At 56.4% G+C, this 14084-nt stretch overlaps 1 protein-coding gene across 2 annotated transcripts in view; it reads right to left on the bottom strand.

Moving 5' to 3' along the window:
- Positions 1-13533, bottom strand: part of TSPAN18 (tetraspanin 18) — a 186010-nt gene extending 172477 nt beyond the window's left edge. For both annotated transcript variants that reach the window (XM_072790522.1, XM_072790524.1), the window contains exon 1: positions 13379-13533. The gene's annotated coding sequence lies outside the window, so the exon portion shown is untranslated. The remainder of the gene's footprint in view (positions 1-13378) is intronic.
- Positions 13534-14084: the final 551 nt, after the last annotated feature.

Genomic DNA, 14084 nt, shown 5'->3' with positions numbered 1-14084 from the left:
TTCCTGAGTGCCCTTCTCCAGGGGATTCGAGGCTTTTTGGTCATATTCCCCTGCTGGAGACTCTGAAGGGAGACTGCAGAGTCAGAGAAAGACCCAGAAAAAAGTGGCACCCACTTCCCCATGTGTGGATGACATGCCAGAAGTCCACGATGGGATGGAGAACTAATTTGAGCCAAAGCAGGACTAGAGCTCAGGCTCTGACACTGGACTCCCAGTCCAGGGCTCTTCCTGTCTCTTCAGTTGGGGGACAGTGGGGTTGATGTTTCACCCAGGGTGGGGAGGGGGCTGGGCTTCAGTGCAGTGCTCCTGTGCTTCCCACCCTGCACCCCACTTCCATGGCAATACCACAGTCTGAGGGCTCCTGAGATGCATCAGGCTCCGAGATCGGCCCCCAGTGTCCCCATCTGGTCTCTGGGCACTGAGTGAGGGAGGCCCTGGGCAGTTCCCATCTGTGGCCCCAGCTCTAGCCCCTCTGAAGCCAGCCCGCCAGCTCCTCCAGCCTCTCACAGAGCAAGCAGGCAGTGGCTTCAGAGGTCGCTCTGTTTGCCTTGGCTCCTCAGCCCGCTTCCCCAGCAAGAAGCCGCTGGAAAAGAAAATAAAACAACAACAAAAAGCCCTTTGATCTGCCACAGGATGGCCTCATCCAACCCTGGGGGAAGGTGGAAATCACCCTGTGTCATGACCTGCTGGCCTCCCTCCCACCCGTCCTCTCCGAAGGGCCCCACCTAGCCTGGGCTCCTGCACCCCGTGGGATGGAGGGGTCACAGTGACATCTGTGGGGGCTGAGTGGGGATGGACAGGAGGCGGGAAGAGGCCAGAGAGGGCCAAGCAACATGGAAAAGAGAAGATGCTCATCCACCCAGCTCACCCCTCCACAATAGGTGTCCCCACAGATTGTCCACTTGGTGGGGCATCGGGGTGGGGGTGGTGAGAGGACCATCTCAGTCCATCTGTGGGGAATCAGGCAAAAGCATCATGGCTGGGACGTCTGGGTGGCTCAGGGGTTGAGCGTCTGCCTTCAGCTGAGGTCATGATCCCAGGGTCCTGGGATCAAGTCCCACATTGGGCTCCTTGCAGGGAGCCTGCTTCTCCCTCTGCCTGTGACTCTGCCTCTTTCCGCATCTCTCATGAATAAATAAATAAAATCTTTAAAAACAAAACAAAGAAAAGCATCGTGGCTGCCGGTGCTGTGGAGTATGAGGCACCCATCACAAAGGGAGGAGGGAAGTGTGAAGGGCGCCTCTTCCACACCCCCATGGTCCAGCCTGGAGATTCTCTACAGCTTCAGGGGACAGTTCTGTTCACTCCAGCTGCCCCTCCTTCAAGCACCCCCTTCTGTCTCTTGGCCTGAAGTCAGGCTGGAAGTATGCAGAAGCAGATGTCCTGGGAGGAACCCTCAAGCAACGAGAGACAGAAGTTGGTGACCACTGGCTCGGATGATTCCGAGTGTGCTCCTCACAGCCACTTGGGGGGTGTGTCCCCAGTTGCCTACAGCAGTGGGCTACCCAGCACTTCTCTTATTGACTCTCCTCCCCTCCCTGCCCACTCACCCCTCGGGGACCAACCTCATACAGAAACGATCTGTACCCAAATCTTTGCCCAGGGTCGGCCTGTAGAGCCTCCCAGCTGAAACAAGGCCGAAGTGCATACGCATGCAGAGCACAGGGTCGGAGCACCACCAGGGACACTGCGTGCAGGGTGACGCGTACACAGAGGTGCTCATGTACCCAGCGAAGGGTTTAAGAGCAGCAAGAAGCTGGTGGCCTGGCTGTCTCCGGGTGAGAAGCCTGGCTGAAGGCTGACAGTGAGTCTCCACTGAAGATGCCTCTGTTTCAGTTCCGTTTTTCTCTATGTTGACTCTGATTTTTCCCCTTTCACAGGTCAAACATGACTATCTTCAAAGAGCTTCCGAGCCCCTGGAAACCAGATCAATGAACTATGGAGAGGATCATGCCCCTCCCTTCCTGAGACCCTCTCACTTCCTGGCCTTGGCCTCCTTCTTAACCCCGGGTGCAGGAGGACAGGTCCCAATTCCCGCATAGGTCTGGAAGCAGCCACGGAACAAGGGATTAAGGGCTGGAAGGATCAGAGAGGGAGACAAAGGATGAGAGACTCCTAACTCTGGGAAACGAACAAAGGGTTGTGGAAGGGGAGGTGGGCAGGGAGTTGGGGTGACTGGGTGATGGGCACTGAGTGGGCACTTGATGGGATGAGCACTGGCTGTTATACTATATGTTGGCAAATCGATCTTCAATAAAGATAAATGAAAAAAAAAAAAGGGCTGGAAGGGCACAAAGGGCCAAGTGAGAGGCCTTGAGACCCCTGGATGCTGGTTTTCTCCCCACTGTGGCTGTCGAGACGCAGGCTGGCTCCACCAGGCAAGACCCCGGTGTCCCACAGAGGAGCATAGCCAGGAAACTGGCCATCTGATGCTTGAGAGTGGGCTTGCGGCTCAGACGGCCAGGGTTTGCATTTCTCCACCTCTGCTTACCAGCTGTGTGACCTTCAGCAAGTGACTTAACCTCTCTATGCCCCAGTTTCCTTGGCCATGGGGACAATCATAATATTGCATTAGAAGGTGTTATGGGATAAACTGTGTTCCCCCAAAATTCATGTGTTGGAAGCCCTGACCCCCAGCACCTCAGAATGTGATTGTATTTGGAGAAAGGATCTTTAAAATGGTGGTGTGGGGGCAGCCCAGGTGGCTCAAGCAGTTCAGCACCACCTTCGGCCCAGGGCCTGATCCTGGAGACCTGGGATCTAGTCCCACGTCAGGCTCCTTGCATGGTGCCTGCTTCTCCCTCTGCCTGTGTCTCTGCTTCTCTCTCAACTCTCTGTGTATTCTCAGAAGTAAATAAATAAAATCTTTAAAAATAAATAAATAAAATAAAATGGTGGTGAGGTTATCATGAGACTGCTGGGGGGGATCCTAATCCAATCTGACTAGAGCCCCCACAAGAGGAGATCTGGACACCCAGGAGGCACTGGGGATGCACATGTGCAGAAGAAAGGCCACGTGAGGACACGAGAAGGCAGCCGTCGGGAAGCCGAGGGACCTCAGAACTACCCACACCTGCTGACACCTTGGTCATGAGCTTCTGAGAAATTTGATGTGAATCGATTTACTTAATCCTCACAACTCAATAAATTAGGTGTTATTTATAGTTCCATTGTAGGGGTGAGAAGATGAGGCACAGAGAGGCTGAGTACTTTGCCCAAGGCTGTGGAGTTAGGAAGTGGTAGGGCCGGGACTGTAAACCGTTATTCTATCGGAGGGGATCAGACCTGTAAGCGCCTGGCACACGGCAAGCGATCAATACACGTTAGCTGTGCTCATTACCCAAAACAACCTGCAAAAGACTGGCCTGCAGAGGAGAAAATGAAGAGAGCCACCTCCTGAGCACCTGCCAGCTACCAGGGCCCGTGCCTGCGGTCTGGGATGCAGCATTGAGCAATGGGGGAGTGGGGGGAGAGGGAGTTGGGGAGGTGGCTAAAACGATGGCCAGATCCAAGCCAATAGGAAGAGAATTTGGCCCAGGAAAGTCAAGGAGGGCTTTCTGGAAGAGGTGATGCAGGGGCTGGGTTCCAAAGGATGAGGAGGAGTCTGGTAGCTACAGAGGGAGGAAAAGGCATTGCAGGGAGGGGGCAGTGCACGCAGAGTGGCCCTGTTACAAGTGGGGGCGACAGAAGGAAGCAAGGTAGCATGTGGGCCGGAGCACAGAGGCAGGCTTGGGTGGGGGGTGCGGGGGCAGGGGCTCCGGGAAAGCCTTCGAACACAATTGAGAATCCACTGAAGGATCACAAGCAAGGTGGCTAACACGATCACGTTACACAACAGATGTTTTTCCTAACAAAGTGTGGAAGTCGAGCTTCCGTAAATTGAGTTTTATTTTAAGGCAGTAGGGAGCAATGGGAATCGGAGAGCTAATTTGCCTGTAAATTGAATGAGGGCCCTCTGATCCAGCTGGTATTTTCATAGATCCGGGCCGCCTCAACTGAGGTGCACCTGTTACGTAAAACTCCTGGAGGAGGGGCGCCTGGCCAGCTCAGTTGGTAGGACGTTTGACTCCTGATCTCGGGGTCATAAGTTCGAGCCCCATATTGGAAGTAGAATTTACTTAAAAAAAAAAAAAAAAAAACAGGGGCACCTGGGGGGCTCAGCGGTTGAGCCATCTGCCTTTGGCTCAGGTCATGATCCCAGGATTCCGGGATGGAGTCTCACATGGGTCTCCCTGCAGGGAGCCTGTTTCTCCCTCTGCTTATGTCTCTGCCTCTCTCAGTGTGTCTCTCATGAGCAAATAAATAAAATCCTTAAAAAAAAAACAACCCCTGGAAAACTGGTCTGGGGGTGGGAGGCAGGGTCAGCACGGCCGGGCAGTGTCTCGGCTTGCCAGGGGAAGCCAGGGGAACACTCGTGGCTCTCCCCACCAGGCCACCACACAGCGTACCTCCTTGGGGGGACCACAACCTCCCGGCCTCCCCTTCCGAAGCTTCTCCCCATCTCCAAGCTTCAGCATGTGCTTGTTTCCATGAGGGTGCCTGAGCTGCCGCTAATAGAACAACTAGAACAATTCTAGTTTTCACTGAATCCTTTTGAAGTGTCACATCCAATTATCAGAGATAGATTTATGCATTTGAATCTTCTCTTCATAAAACTCTATGAGGTAAACAGGTGGCCTGGAAATGTTAAGTAATTTGTCAAAGGCCAAGCAAAGGCTGTGGTGTGTGGCTGAATTAGGATTTGAACCCAGGGCCCTTACGTTCAGAAGTTGGACTCCCCACCTTTGATTGAGCGTTGCCTCTTCTGAGTGCATTGCATGAGGACCAGGCTGCGCATCTGAACCCTCAAGCCGCATCAGCTGAGCCCCCAAACCCTCCGGGGATCCTGGAGGATGGGCTCCAGAGCAGAGAGCTGTCTGTTCATCCCCTCCAGACCCCCTCCTCAAGCAGAGATGGCCAGACGTCGCCCCCAGGGGAGGAGAACCCAACGTGTGCACATCACAGGTATTTCTGGCACTAAAGGTGAGCCCAGGATAAATAGCAGGCAGGGACGATTCGTCTCGACTAGCTATTCTTAACCTAGGACAGCATGGAAAAGACAGACGACTCCAGCGACTAGGCTGGAGGAACAGAGCTGGCACCTTTCATTCAGTCATTTCAAGTCATTATTTCTAGAAAACATCCTACCTGCAACTAGTTACAATTCATATACATCCATGTGCCTTGAGTCCAGACTGGATGCCCCCACTCCCCGCCTGTCCCGACAGCAGCATCTGGCAGGTGCTTAGCTGCAGACAAAGTATGCTTTACTGCAAACACACCTCCTCTCTGCTCCTAACCAGGCTAGGAGGTGCCCCTAAATCCCCACCTGATTGCTAAGAAGAATGAAAGGTACCAAGATCGATTTACCAATTACTTGCCAGTGGTACAGTTGTAGGAACCTGGGCCAATTCTTTGACCTTCTGCTCGTAAAATGGGACAATCCTAGTATCCACCTATTATGGGTTGGATGGTGTACCCCCAAAAAGATAACGTGGAAGTCCTAAGTCCTGGTACCTGCAAATGTGTCCCTATTTGAAAACAGGCTCTTTCCAGATATAATCAATTTAGGATGAGGTCCTTATGCCCTAATCCAGTGTGACTGGTGTCCTCATAAAGAAACCAAAGACAGACCCAGGGCAACACTGTGTGATGACAGGAGCAGACACTGGGTGACACGTCCATGAACCAAGGGACACCGAGGATTGTCCACGCCACCAGAAGCTAAAGAGGAACAAGGAAGGACCCTCTCCTAGAGCCCTGCCAATGCCTTAATTCAGGGCTTTTATCCTCCAGAGCTGGGAGAGAAGAAAGGTCTGTTGCTTCAAGCTCCCACCTGCGGTACCTTGTCACGACAGCCCTAGGCAAGCAGCCACGTCTTAGGGCTCTCAAGCTGGTCCAAGGCCCTCCTCCAGGTGTTTCAGGTGGCAGAGGCTGCCAAAGCTAGGTCTAGGGGCAGGAGTGAATGAGGTGTGTTTGAGGGACCCCGCGACACCCAACTCCCAGGCCTAAGTGGCCCACACGCCTCCCAGTACTTCTCAGAGGAGCAGGAGTCAGCTTGCCTCCCTAGCATCTTGGTGGCAGCTTTGGCCGAAGGGCACTCTCCAAAGCCCCCAGGTGCAAGTGTCCACTATGCCGGGGCGGCCGGAGGAGGGGTGATGGCAGAGGGGGGAATGAGCCCCCTCAGAATCCTGTCTTGAGGAACCACTGTCTTCCTAACCGAAGACCCCTCCACTCTGGGCTCCAGCCCACTAGCTATTCCTTTGAGGGGGCCAGTTAATCCCCATTATTCTGGAGGTGTTTACGTCCTGGCTGGTGAAGTGCTTCATTTCCCTACGGGCTGAAACCCACAGCAGATGATTCCCAGGCCTGCTCTGCTGGAGGGGGCCCTAAATGTCAGGCACCAGGTGGCAAGGGGGTGCTGCTCCCCCAGGAGGTTGAGGCGTACTGCCAGACGGAGCAGCACTGGGAGGGAGAGTGCTGTATGGGCCCCAGCCAGAGAGGCAGCATCACAGGAGGGGGCGCTCAGTGGCACCCTGGGCCCCACACCCACCCATGTGTTAATTAGACTCCAAAAGATGGGCCCAAATCCAAGACCAGAGCTTCAAATTCTTCTCCTATTTCCAATGGAAGCCATATCAGTCCATCACGAGCGCAGAGGCTGAGGCCACCAGGACCGGGAGGCCAGCGCCTTGACATCCAAGAGGTAGGACTCACAGGCCAGCGTGCTGGGCCGGCTTCTAGCCTCTCCTCGGGTGCTGATCCTTTGCAAAGGCATCTCTTCCTTCTTACTCAAGTGGCAGACAAGAGATAACACAAACGTTGACACTGACTACGCACCAGGGCTTGATTAACCTTACGGCTTTCCACAGACCCCCCCATTTTGCAGACAAGAGAACCAAGGCTCAGCAAAATGAACAAGTAGAAGGGTCAGGATTCAAACCCGGGTCTGACCATCTTCTGTGCCACCTCCCCTCAGTGTATTATGGGCACTCTATGATCCGCCCTGTGATAATTTCCATGTACACAGTGTGTGATCTATAAAGAGCAACTCACACCAGGGGTTACTAGGGAATGGAAGCTTCCGGGCTTTAAGTGCTGACTGCATATGAGGCCTATGTTAGAAGCTTTAAATGCATCATCTCAATTAATCCTCAAAGTACTCTCTTTGGGAAATGTAAATGCAGAGTTCGTGCTCAGCAAATATTCATGCACTTCCTGGCATTCTCAGCCTCCCCTGCAGCTGGTCTGGGGCCATGCGACAGTTCTGACCGATGCACAGGGGCCGATGTGATGTGGGTCACCTTCTGGCGGAGGCAGCTGGGTGTCAGCGTGCCTTTCCCACCTCTCTCTGCCCCTTGGCAGTAACTGTGGATGCCACATATTGTACAACGTGCAGCTACCAAGACGGTGGAGTCCCCATAGCCTGGGTCCCTGAGTAACCGTGTGGAGCAGAGATCCGTCATGATCCAGGTCATGGGAGCGAGTGATCACACCTGCGGCATTAAGCCACTGAGGCTCTGGAGTCCTGTGTGGTGGCAGCTGATACTTAGCCAAACAGTGTTATTGCTACACTGTGGCTAGTCTTCTGCTTTTCACAGATAAGGAAACCAAGGCCATAATGCCAGTCAGTGGCAGAAACAGGGTTCAAATTCACATCTGGGACTCCAACATGCATCCTCTTCCGCTAACAACCTTTTGTTTTTTGTTTTTTGTTTTTTAAGATTTTTATTTATTCATTCATGAGAGACACACAGAGAGAGACAGAGAGGCAGAGACACAGGCAGAGGGAGAAGCAGGCTCCATGTAAGGAGCCTGACGCAGGACTCAATCCCAGGTCTCCAGGATCACGCCCCGGCCGAAGGTGGCGCTAAACCACTGAGCCACCCGGGCTGCCCAGCTAACAACCTTTTGTTGCTCAGTCCAGTCACTGCCCTCCTGGAAACAGCCGTGGACACTGAAACACCTTCCCCTCACTGGCCCTAGGATGGCTGAGAAATTGATGCAGGAGCAAAGAGGGCATCTCATAAGAGGCACTGAGCCTGGAAGAGGAGCAACAAAGCAGGGAGGAGAGGGCTTGATGGCATGTCAAAGCTATCATTCCTGGGGCTTTGCAGCTCACAGGGGTTCTGATACAATTCACAAGGAGCAACTATCACACAGTGGTTTAGAGCACTGGACGGGCAATCAGGTCAACCCAAGTTCAAATCCCAGGACCCCCACTGTCTCACTTGATTTTTCAGAACCTTGCTTTTGGGTTTTTGTTTGTTTTGTTTTGAAGATTTTCTTTATTTATTCATAAGAGACACAGAGAGAGAGAGAGAGAGAGAGAGAGAGAGAGAGAGAGAGAGACATAGGCAGAGGGAGAAGCAGGCTCCATGCACCGGGAGCCCGATGTGGGACTCGATCCTGGACCCCGAGATCACACCCTGAGCGGAAGGCAGACACAACCGTTGAGCCACCCAGGCATCTCCAGAACCTTGCTTTTGTATCTGGAAAATGGGGACAAGATCTGAACCAGACTCGTGGGTGGAAACGGGTTGAAGCGTTGTCTAGCTCTGGGCCCACGGTGAGCACACACCCACCACGTGAGCCACCACAAAGACCATCCCTGGGATGGCTCAGAGCAGCAGCCATCAGGGGGGGAGGCAGAGGGGAGGCAGAGGGGCAGCCCAGAAAGCCCGGATCGTCCACCGGGCCCGGCCCACGTGGCCGCCGCAGACCAAGGGGCAGAAGACAAAGAGGGAAGCAGGGCCGGCCAGGCCTGATGCCCCAGAGCAGAGAAGCCAGATTATTTATTTTAAAGTCGCAAGTGTCTTCTAGCAAGCCAGCTTTTTATTTGGGTGAATCTGGGAGTTGTTTATCAGCTTAAACTCATTATCTGCACATATGGTCTTCATACTATGGTTAAGGGCGGGAAACAAAGGATGGAAGGGAGAGAGAATGGGCAAACACTGGCTGGGGAAATATCATCCCTCAAGTGCCAGAACCCGGGATGTTTTCAGTGACGTCACACTGGGCTTCCTGCCACGGGGATGGGGCTATCATGAGAATCCTCACAAGATCTTTACTCGGGCGTCCCTCAGTGGGGGAGGGAAAGGAAGAAAAAAAAAAACCAGTTTGTTTTATTCACCCTTGTCTTCTATTTTCAAAGCAGACTCTCTCCCTCTCTCTCTCTCTCTCTCTCTCTCTCTCTCACACACACACACACACACACTCACACACGCACACACACAAAGGCACGCCAAGCCCCGGTGTGTTGGAGCTGGAAAGAATCAAAACTGACCCCTCCCTTTTCACATAATGAGGGTGATGACAGCGGACATTAGCTGAGCATCTACCACATGCAGGACACTGGACTAGGTGTTTTGCATGTTGTATCTCATTGACTTCACAATAATCCGATGAGGTATGATTAGTCCCGTTTTACAGATCAGGAAACTGAGGCACCAGAGGTCTCCTAAAGGCCTAAGGTCACACAGCTAATCAGTAGGAGAAAGCCAACATTCAACCCGGGGCAGCCTAACCACCGCACAATGCTGCCACTAAAGAAATAGCAGAGCAGGCTCAGAGAGGGACAGTGACTCACTGAGGTCACCCAGCTCCATCTGCAAGAAGATCAGGGCTCGAACGCAAGTCTCCTTACTCGAGGCTGGGGGATATCCCACCACCTGTTGCCTCTTGGTCCAGACACTAGCGTGCACGACCTGTGAACACGCTCTCGCTCATCTCCGAGTTGTTCAATTTACTGATCAAACCAGCAGTCTTGGGTGCAGACAACGGACAAGGGTTGGACCTTAAGATAACCAGTGCTGACAGGAAAGACCTACTTTGCCAGCTGCAAACATTGGTGCTCATCATCTCACCCTCTCTTTTTAAAAAGTTTCACTATCAGCACACACACACACACCCCTACCCACCTTCCCCTCCCCCACCCTCCCCCCCTCACCTCCACCCCCGCCAACAGAGGATCGAAGTGCTGACTCGGGTCCAAGGTGCCAGCCCGTGCAGCAGGAGGAGCCCAAGCTGGCAGGTTTGCTCAATGGCATCAGGTTGCAGAAATACCCGATCGACTGATCATCTGCTCCGGGGGGACCAAAGTGCTGGTTTCCAAGACCCCCCTCCCTTTGCAGTGTACCAGCTGAGCACGAACAAATGTTCCTGATTTTCCTCCTCTCGACTGATGAAATAGGCCAGAGGAGCAGCCCTCTGCAAAGAGGGGTTCCTAAAAGGGGCAGTCCAGCCATCAACATTTGCTTTCCTTCAGGGAAGGGGAGTGGGGGCTGGACAAGCATCCAGAGAAAGGCAGCGTGTGAGGGTGCAGACAGATGAGGAGCCCCCAGCGGGCACTGGTCACCGACGTTACCTTCTCTGCCTAAGCCAACAGTCTGATGGAGGATGGGAACCTAGCTTGGTTTTGTTGTGGGGCTGGTGGGGGGGGGGCAGGTGCAGTCAAGAGAGGTGCCCTCCACTGGAGGAGAGGCAGAGCAAGAGCTGCCTACTGCCCTAAGAGGAGGTTATATGCAGCAAGCCAATCCAGAACCTTCTGAGCCTGCACGTGCATTTTACAGACCGGGGAAGCAGGTCCAAGATGGAAACTGACTCGCCCAGAGCTGCATTGATGATCCAGAAAAGTCAGATTTCAAAGCAGACCCCAGCGAGACCCCAAACCTTGCTGTGTCCTCCCCTCCTCACCCCCTCCCACGAATCCCTGCTGCAATGCCTTGCCTTGACACCCCTTCCCCACCTGTCCCTGCCCAGCACCCTGTGTTCCAGCCCACCCTCAGATGACTAAAACCTCATTCAGTAATAATTCCGTAGCTCTTTCCAGGCTGACATGGAATTTTTTTAAAGGAAGATGGAATACTTCCTAGAAGACCCAAAGTATCCTAACTTGGAGTTAGGATGAACTTTGGCTTCTAGAAAGTGCCCCGATTGATAGACTGCCATTTCAGCCTTGGGTTGGGTAAAGATGTTCTGAGGGTCTGCGGTGGAACGGATTTAGAGACAGAGATATAAGGAGACTGAATTTCCAAAACTTGAAATCTTGCCGAATCAGAGACCTTGGCGTGTACACCAGGTCGCACATGATATGCTAACCAAACACAAACACCAGCGGCCCTGGGGTCTCAATGCCCTCTTCGCCTTAGGGGACAGAAAGAAGGGGTACAGCACAGGACCTGCTCAGGGGTCTCGTGCTCACACCCAAGTTCCAGGCACAGGGTTGTCTCAGGCAAGCCTTTCCTCTGCAGAAAAACAAGAGCCCCAAAACGGACCCAAAACTCCTTTTGTTTTCGGGCCCCCGTGGAATGTCTTGAAGACACATCCAGAGACATCCATCGGGCCCCTCCACCCTTTCCTCTGTCTCCTCTCTCCACCCCTTCTGTGCAAAATAACCATTATACTGATCTTTCTTTATGGCATCTCTGTCCTCCAGCATTTTGGGAACATCCAGCAAAAACATGTGGTGGGCTGTATCGGAAGCCAGAACCTTAACTAACTCCATTGGAGTTAGTTAACTAACTAACCAGAACCTTAACTAACCCCACTTCCATCACCTTTGCAGGGGACTCTGGGGACATGGGAGGGAGAGGGGGTGTCCAGTGAGGAATTGCCAGCCAAGAGGGAGACGAAAACTTGCCGCGGCTACTATGAGACCACTGCCAGGTCTTCTATTTGCTCATTTGCCCTCTCTTGGGGTTCAGGGAGGAGGGAGGGAATTAAAGAAAAAGACAAGACAACCGTCCCTGCAGGCCGCGCTCAATGCTGGAACAGCCCCACACAGGACAAAGGTGATGTTCTTCATAGATGCCAGCAGCAGTCCTGCTCCCCAAGTCCACACAGATACACACAGTCCCCACACACGGGGGCCCTGAGGTCAGGAAACGGGACACCTGGCGGGTTTCCACCAACAGCTGTGAAATGACCAGATGAAAGTGGCCTGTAGACCCAGGCCCAGGAGGGGAGGGACCCTGAAATCACCATTTCAGCCTGGACTGCACAAGTCTTTAAGGGGCCCTCCTGACCCGGGGCCTGTGCCTGCCGGCTTACTTGTGCCCAGGGAGAGGATGGATAAGGGGTTATACCCCAACACCCTCATCCAGCCCACACCAGGTAGGGATCTGGCCGCATCCAGGAAACAAAGGTACAACTTTTACAAGAAGGGCGCATCCAATAATTTGAGTTTCAGACTCCAAAGAAACCTCGACACGTTGATCATCCTCTCACCCGCTTTCTCTACACCAATTCGCTGTTAGTGTAAAGTTTTTCTCGTTTTTTGTTTCTCTGGGGGTGAATTTTTTAAATTCACCCCTACACCTTGCCTGCTCCCGGAGGAAAACCACCTCCTGACTACCAGGCCTTCCAGCACACGGTGCGCCCCGGCCTCACGCTCAGACCTGTCCCCCGCCGTGCAGCGGGGCGGGGGTGCTCCTCCACGCGGCCCCCCGCGCGAGCTGGGGGGTCTGTGGTTCTGGGTCCTGGATTTCGGTGCGTTGGTCTCGCAGGAGCCGGGACCTGCCTTCCCGTGGGTGAAAGGGCCGGGGAAGGGCTCCCCCTGGCGGGGACCAACTCGCCTCCATCCAGCGGGGAGCCAGAGCCGGCGCCAGCCCACCCGAGCCGAGCCACCCTCCGCGAGGACTCCCATCGCACTCCCCAAATCTGGACGTGCCACAGAGCACCCAGCGCGCACCCCCGGAGGCCCCGCTGCGCTCCCCCAAACGGCGCACCCGGCGGACGGGATACGGGGCGCCCCGGAGGAAAGCGTGGCGCCCCCGCCCCGCCCCGCCCCGCCCCGCGGCTGGGACCCCAAAGGCGGCTCGCGCTCGGTGCCCTGCCCCGGCCCAGCAATCCCCCCGGCCCGGATCCTCGCTCCTAATCCCTGGGCTCTACCTGACCTCCTACGGAGTGGCGTGGCGCGCACCCCCACCCCCGGGCCCAGCCCCCCTGAGACCCCAGCCTGGTCAGGCACACCTGCCACCGCCGCCGTCCTCCCGACGCCCCCCCACTCACCCACCCCGAGCGCCCGGCCCGACCGGGGCTGCACCTGTCCGGGGGGAAGCCTGCAGCCCGCGGATTCGGGGCAGGGATCGGGGCGGGGATGCGGCGAGCACGTCTCCTCCGCCCCCTCCCCGGGCTCCTGAAGTAGAACTTGGTTCCTGGTTCCCCGACATCGTCCTGGGATCCCTCCCCCATGCCCTCCGCACCCCGGACCGGAGCGCGCGGGAGGGAGCGCGCGTGGGGTCTCCAGGTCCCGGGGCGCGGCGGCGGGGCGCGCGGAGGGCGCGGGGGCGGGGAGCGGGGGGCGCGGGGGCGGGGGGCGGGGGGCGCGGGCCCCTACCTTCCAGCAGCCGCAGCAGCCGCCCGACCCCGCGCCGAGTCCCGCCGGCGGCCGCGGGGGAAACTTTGCCGGGCGGAGAGGCGCGCTCGCAACTTGCTCGGCGCCCGCTGCCTTCCCGGCGGCGGCGGCGGCGGCGTGTCGGGGACCGGCTGGGCGGGCTCGGGGCCGGGGCCGGGGCTCGGGCGGCCTCGCGCGGCTCCGCTGTGGATCGCTCGGCGCTGCGTCCGCCCGCAGCCTGGAGCCCCCGCGACGCCGGCGGCAGCTGCAGCCGCCCGCCCGCCCGCCCGCCGGCCCCACCTCCCAGCGCCCGCTCCGTCCCTCCTCCCCCGCGCTCCCTCCCCTCCCCAAACCTCCTCCCCGCGCGTCTCCAGTCGCCGCCACCGCCGCCGCCGGGAAGGCACGTCTGCCCCGGCGGCCGCCCCTGCCTCCCGCCCGCCCGGGGCGCCGCCTGCGGTGCAGTCTGCGCGCCCTGCTCCGGGGCTCCGGGGCCCCGGGGCCGCCGCCCTCGGGCCTGCCCCGCGCCTTCGCCCCGCGCCCGCCTGCGCCTGCCCCTGCCCCTGCGCCTGCGCCTGCCCCTGCCCCTGCCCCTGCGCCTGCCCCTGCCCCTGCCCCTGCCCCTGCGCCTGCCCCTGCCCCTGCCCCTGTCCCTGCCCCTGCCCCTGCCCCTGCGCGTGCCCCTGCGCGTGCCCCTGCCCCTGCGCCTGCC

This window comes from Canis lupus, chromosome 21 (genome assembly GCF_048164855.1).
Source record: "Canis lupus baileyi chromosome 21, mCanLup2.hap1, whole genome shotgun sequence".
Lineage (NCBI taxonomy): Eukaryota > Metazoa > Chordata > Mammalia > Carnivora > Canidae > Canis > Canis lupus.
The sequence above is the reverse complement of the archived record's forward strand: the minus strand, read 5'-3'. Positions and strand labels throughout refer to the sequence as shown.